General features: G+C 39.8%; 1 protein-coding gene across 1 annotated transcript in view; it reads right to left on the reverse strand.

The window, feature by feature from the left end:
• The window catches only part of stat5a (signal transducer and activator of transcription 5a), a 52,507-nt gene extending 49,254 nt beyond the window's left edge, over nt 1-3,253 (reverse strand). The window contains exon 1 of the mRNA XM_023282052.3: nt 3,102-3,253. The gene's annotated coding sequence lies outside the window, so the exon portion shown is untranslated. The remainder of the gene's footprint in view (nt 1-3,101) is intronic.
• Between the last annotated feature and the right edge of the window lie 3,352 nt (nt 3,254-6,605).

The following is a 6,605-nucleotide window of genomic DNA, read 5'->3' on the forward strand; positions in this document are numbered from 1 at the left end:
AGACAAGGATAATGGCGAAGACACAGAGAGGCAAATCCTGGCCAAGTTATTAGCTGATGAAAATCAAATATGAGTCTTGTGTGGAGCGGGCAGCGATCTTGGGACAGGAGTACATGCTGTGGATGCCAACAATCAGCAATGCTATTCGACAGATGGATCAGAGCACTCCCGGCCTAGACCAGGCTAAAAGCTCATGGTCACGTGACCAATGGATTAGTGTTAGCCCAACTGAAAGGGGGAGGAGGTTAGCTTGCAGTCACCACATGCTTCCTGATCACTTCCCTTTCAATGTGTTTTCCTTTCTCTTTCGTTATGAAGCTCCCCTCCTCTCTGTTTGTCCATAACTGTTTATGTTGCATTATTCATGTATAGTTCCATCATTTGTACTAGAATGTTTTATTGGACAACAACATCACAAGCAAAGAACACTCTCAATCTAAAACCTTTCTACTGTCCCTCCTCACCTCCTCTGTTTACAGTGGCGAGAAGCCCTGTGTTAAGCATAGTCATTAGTGCATAAGTGATTCTGACACTTCACCTTTGACTCATAGTTCAATCAGATTAAACCCACATCTCTAATCTGCTCACTTCCAGCTCCTCATGATGTCAGTGCTGAGAACAAGTCTCCTGCGCTGTCCTTTCAAACTAACGTCTCCACTTACAGTACTCAAATGTTCATATCAGCCTTCCCAGGCTCACTGAAGCCTACACTATTCTGGCAGCGGTGAGTGAAAGAGTGAGAAACGCAGGCAAGCCAAAGGACATGCCATGCTGTGAGCACATGGCATAGAGGGCTGGTAGAATAAAACATTGGGCACCTCAGTCTTTCCTGCTGCCACTCCTCCGGCATCTGGGTCTCCCCGTCAGGGACACAGTGTGCCAGCCAGTTCATGCCTGGCCAGCATGCCATGTTCCCATGCCAACCCAAAACACCCTCCTTTTCACAGAAACCTGGGAAAACCCTCCATTCCTGTGCTCAATGCGCAGCGGCAACAGAGGGAGCATGCGGGGTAACATGGCACTTGCCAACAGGGTTAAATGCTAGAAAAGCACCGACCAACACATGCTGCTGATCACCGCTTGAGTGATGAGTTTCAGCTGAGAGAAATGACCGACAAGAAAAGGATTGACAAGGAAGGAGAGTTTGGAGTAATACACCAAGAAGCTGAAATGTCAGGGAATAAAATGTCAGAACAAAGAAAAAAAGAAAGAACGAAAAATTCCTGTCTCAGCTTCTCAGAACCTGAGGTGATGTCTTGAAATGACTCTGTCCAAAATCCCTGTGCTTAAGTAGAAAGGAACTGGGTTCCTTTCAAGAACCAAATAGAAGTCCAGTTGCCTTCTTCTTAAGCACTTAAAATTACCAAGAATTGAATGACTGAGAATCTACACACATTTGTTCGAAACCCCAAAGGAGCTCAGAAAGAGTAATGCAGCAACTACAAATTACTACATGATTAGTCAATGATCACAACTGTTGTTGAATTTAGACCTATTGAGTAATGTCAGTCAAAACACAACACAAACCCACAGCCAAATTGTAGGGTGTCATACAATAACAGCTCCTACTGCTGTGTTGAGGGGAAAGAACTCACAGGGCAGTCATAACAGAGCCTTAAGTGGGGGCATTATCACAGTAGGCCGAGGGCATTATCACAACATTTTCAATTACTCTGAATCACAGGAGGCAAAAGCAGTGCCAGCTTGAGTTGAGAAGTGTAGAGAAAATTTTGCAGGTTTGTCCAAAGGAATACAACGCAAGCAAAGTTTTACTTTCTTTGAATGAATATCAAGAAGATACGGTCCCTCATCTGCACCTGACATACTGTACGGACATCAAAGCATCAGTGACATTTCAGTTCAGTTCTTCATTCAGAAGCAGATACAGCTTTGACAGTCAGCTGAATTTTGACCTTTATGAACCACCTTTCATGCTTTTTCAGTCCACATATCAACAGGTAAATGCAAAGAGACAGCAAATGCTGTTTTACTCCAACACACAGTTAGGACAGCTAAAATGATCTGCACAGACCTGCTAAAATGAACAAATTTAGTCCTGTTACACTCAAGCTCTGTCAAATTCAAAGCTTCACATGAACATGACAGTGGTACATAAACAGAGCTGGTATGGACCATTCATGTTCTCCACCCTAGATGCCTCAATTTCTCTCGAAATTCGAATTTTGAATGATTTTTAAAAAAATATTTGCTACTCAATACTGGCTGGGGTTGTGTTTATTTGTATGACATTTCTCCCACACATTTTCTCATCAGTATTCAGCATTTTTCACTTGACTAAACCCAAACCGGTACAAGTAACTAAACAAATACCAGCAGTGAAAGTCCTTCCAAGTAGCAAAAGAGACAGCACCTGTCCTGAAGAGGGTTGGCATGTTGACATATAAACCATGTATGTTGTACTTCACAACCTGTGCATCAGTTTTACACGTTTTTCCTGTGTTTATCTCCAAAAGTAGCCTGTCTACGGCAACCAGATGAGTACAAAGCACACCAATTCTCTCTGAAATGAGAAAAATGTGACAGAGCTGTCAAACTTTTGAAGGATGCCTGTCATGCCACAGACTCCTGAGCTCTGTGACACGCTTCGAAGTGTGGAAAAACTACATTTATGATCCAATTTCAGCTCTGCTGAGACTTAATGCTGGTTTAAAGACGCATCAGCAGGTTATAGCGGAGTTATCTGAGGTTGAAGGAAACTTAATACCAGCTGCAAGGATGCAATAATCACGTGTTGTCCAGGTCGATTATATTATTGGAGACAATTAAACAAACAAAAAAAGACAAACTCACTGGCAGCGCTGACACCATGTGAGTCCGTGAGAATATAGAGATATTAGAAGGAGATCTGCTTGTTGATCAATAAAGAAGAGAAGGAGGATTTTAAAATAAATAAATAAACAGAAAAGCTTACAAGCATCCAAACTGCTGCACAGCCGGAGGAGCCGCCGCCGCTCGCAGTTTGTTTACAAAACGCTGTCAGAATATTCTTTCGCAACGCGGGACGAGGAGGTTCACAACGGAAAGACCTGCCGCCACAGAGCACAAACACGGACACGGACACGGCAAACTGCCACACTCACCTCTGTGGAGCGACTCAAGTTGCTGTCGTTTTCTCATAAAATGCGGGGAGAAGCTGCAGCGACGTGAGCGACCGACAACAGGAGTCTCTCCGTCAGTCAGTCAGTCAGTCAGTCAGTTCCCAACAGTTCGCCTCAGTTCACTGCTGCCTCTCTCTCTCTCTCTCTCTCTCTCTCTCTCACTCTGACAAACCGCCCACTTCCGGAGGTTCTTGCATGTCTGTCAGGGGCAACAAGAAGCTTCTGCTGAATTCTGCCACTATGTTCTGTCATTTATCAGCCGCATGACCAACACAGTAAATACAATTTACTGCATGTCTGTGCAGATTCTCAGTCATCTAACTCATTCTAAGAGCTAGACTTAAATAAGCCCCTTATAATGGAGGTGAACCATCCCCAAGAAGCAAAAACAGAAAAGAAAAATTCACAAGTTCTAATAATGCTTTCAAAATATTTTAATCTAATGTTCAGAGGACGTTTCGAGGATAAATAATGTTCCTGTAAGGTCAAAGGTGAACTAAGACAGACCGCTTTAACATTCAGAGGATGTTTGGAGGATGTTGTCAGATTATGATAACAAAAGAAGAACCAAAAAATGTTTTCACCATCTCTCAGCCGCAGATGGCAGAATGTTTTCTTCCTGTAATGATAACAAAGGCAGAGCTTTTTGCATGACATGTTACGAGAATGTTTTGGTGATGTTAAAACTAAAGTTTTCCTACAAAAAGTTCCCACAATGTTATGAAGAAAGAACATTCAAGAAGCGATATTTGGGAAGTGTTAAGCCTTTAAGAAAAGCATTCTGGGAACTGAAATGAAACTTCCCGCTGAGAATATTACTGAAACTTTGTGGAACTTCCAAAAATTAAAAAAAAAAAAAAAAATGCTGAGGAAGCACATAGAAATTCCACTTTTGTTTTACTTTCTTTTGTAATCATTAATTTTAGTTCATCACTCTCTAGTGGTAGATAACTAGTGTCATCTGCACAACATTACAAAATATTCACACATGAATGCTTACAAAACAAACAATGACCCAGCCAGATTTTTTTTGTTGTTGTTTTTGTTCTAATAGCATTCTAAGAAAGTTCTGACAAGTTCTAGTAAATTTTTTTCAGCAGGAATCTTGTGTTCCAGTTTCCAGAATGTTCTCTTTCAAAGTAGGGAAACGTTCCCTAAAGACACTGTTAGGCCATTATCCATTAATATTCTTAGAACATTTTTTAAATGTTGCACTGAGAACATCCACATTAGGTAACAATGTGGTAATGTTTTATAAAAGACAGTTTTATAATGTGTTACCTCAGAAAAATCCCCCAGATATTTCCTTTGTAGGACGCAGGGAAACTTGAAACATTATTTTTTTGAATGTTGGTTTGAGGAAGTCCCTTCTTTATCATCATGTCAATGTGTTGTTATCCACTGAGTGTTGCAGTTTACATTTTTCATATACTTTTAACTTGCTAGGAACATTTTTTTTGAAAATGATTACTATCCTTAAAATGTTAATAATAAATTGAGAGAAAATCTACAGATATAATAGTAATGATGACAATAATCAGAACTATTTAATATTAATGAGCAGATTTGTTGATTAAATTCATTCTTTATCTGCTATTCAGCTCTGTGCACCCTTTCAAGCTGGAGAACAGCGAAGCCTTGTGGTAAGAAACTGAACTTGTGTTGTAAAAACAGCAACATGGAAATTATCTTTTATTCATGTGTTCAAATACTACTGCATTATTTGTAGGCACACAAAAACATTCTTCTAATTTTGTGCTTTTACTGTAAGAGTGATTAATAGGGTCTCAAGGATAGAACATTTAATTACTGTTTGAACCACATCTCACTTTTATTCAACATTTTTCACCTTTTATCTTAGACAGATACAAACAGGAGGTGGCAAAGGCTAAAAACAAACCTGTCAAAATTAATTAGCCCAGAGGACAATGTGCACCCGAGGCACTTGTAGCATATAAGACAACCACACATTGCTAAACAAAGCTGTTCACCTGTCAACACCTTTTCATTGCTGAAGAAAAAACACATTTTAATCTGTTTGATTGCACCATATATTGTCCTGTTTATCCCCTTGCAATGCATAGAGAAATCAAAATCCTGATTCTTTGTCCTGAGGTAGTGGAAAAATTACTAAAAAATAGTGAATTACAGTTCAAAAGCCTGGTATCAGTATTTTGCCTCAGAATAAAAATCAGGAAGTATTTAGTGTAACATATTTTGTAAGTATCAAATGTAAAAGTGTAATTTGTAAGCTTTGTGGAAGAATATTCCCTAAATGAAATATATCTAAATAAATAAAAAATACAGAAAAGAGTGCTGTTTAAAAAAATAAGTAAAAAGAATAATTTAATATTTTAGGTAATTAAAATGTTGCAAATTCTAAAAACATCCTTTCATGAAGTAGCTTTAGTTATAACAGATTGCCAGATGACTATAGTAGACAGTATGTCTGAATAAAAAAGGCGAGCAAGTAATCTGCTGGATAAATGTACCAGTTGAGAATTTGTTCTGATGGCTGCTGCTGACTGTAACTAATCTGAAAAATCCCCTGCCGAGCTGCAGAACTTTATGACTTCATATTCTCACAACCGTGTCAAAAAGTCATCAGTTATAGTTGCAGTCTCACACCACAGCTTCATTGGTTCTCGGGACTGATTGGCTGAGGGACACAACCAAAGGGTGACAGTTGCACAGACAGCTGAGTCAGCAGCTGCTGACGGTAATAGCTGCACATCTCCACGCCCCCTCATCTCCTCAAACCACTCTGTGTTCATTTCCCATCCCCGAGACAAACCAGACGCACTCGAGACAGAGAGTGAGAGAGTACTATAGAGGAAGGTAGAGGCTCAGCCATGCAGAAACTGCCTCTTTTCTCTACCGTTTTATCTCTGCTGTCACACACTCTGAACTCATGGGAATCCCATCAGTCTCGCTGTTGCTGATCGCATCAGTGCTACGTTACAGCTGAAGATATAATGGAGCTGCACACACATATACGACGGGGTTTCCAGTCAGGGAAGTCCAGGGATCATGTGCTGAGAGAGTTTGTCATCAAAAAGAACAAGAAACACTCTCACATTGAGAATAGGAACTATAGTGACAGCTCATCTCTTATGTACAATACCTGCTTGCCTTCTTTAAAAAAAATGGCAGAACAACAATGGCCTCAAGTGTTTGACAAACTTTCAAGAAATAAATATTTACTTTTCTGTGCTGCAAAATTATTGCTTGTGCTCCCACGTTTTTTGATTCCTTGATATTTAATTTCATCCAGTCATGGAATGAGTAGGTCAAATGCAATACTTTCCACAAATTCAATGTGAAAAATACCTCAGCTATAATAATACGGACTCTTAATTGTAAATCTAACTTTACATTGGCTCTAAAACCTTGTTTCCTGCATTCTACCTCACCTCTTTCCTCCAGCACCAGCCAATTCTTTCTGCATATTTCCTGCGTATTATTTATCAGATTTGTTTTATTGCC

Source organism: Amphiprion ocellaris, chromosome 19 (assembly GCF_022539595.1).
Source record: "Amphiprion ocellaris isolate individual 3 ecotype Okinawa chromosome 19, ASM2253959v1, whole genome shotgun sequence".
Lineage (NCBI taxonomy): Eukaryota > Metazoa > Chordata > Actinopteri > Pomacentridae > Amphiprion > Amphiprion ocellaris.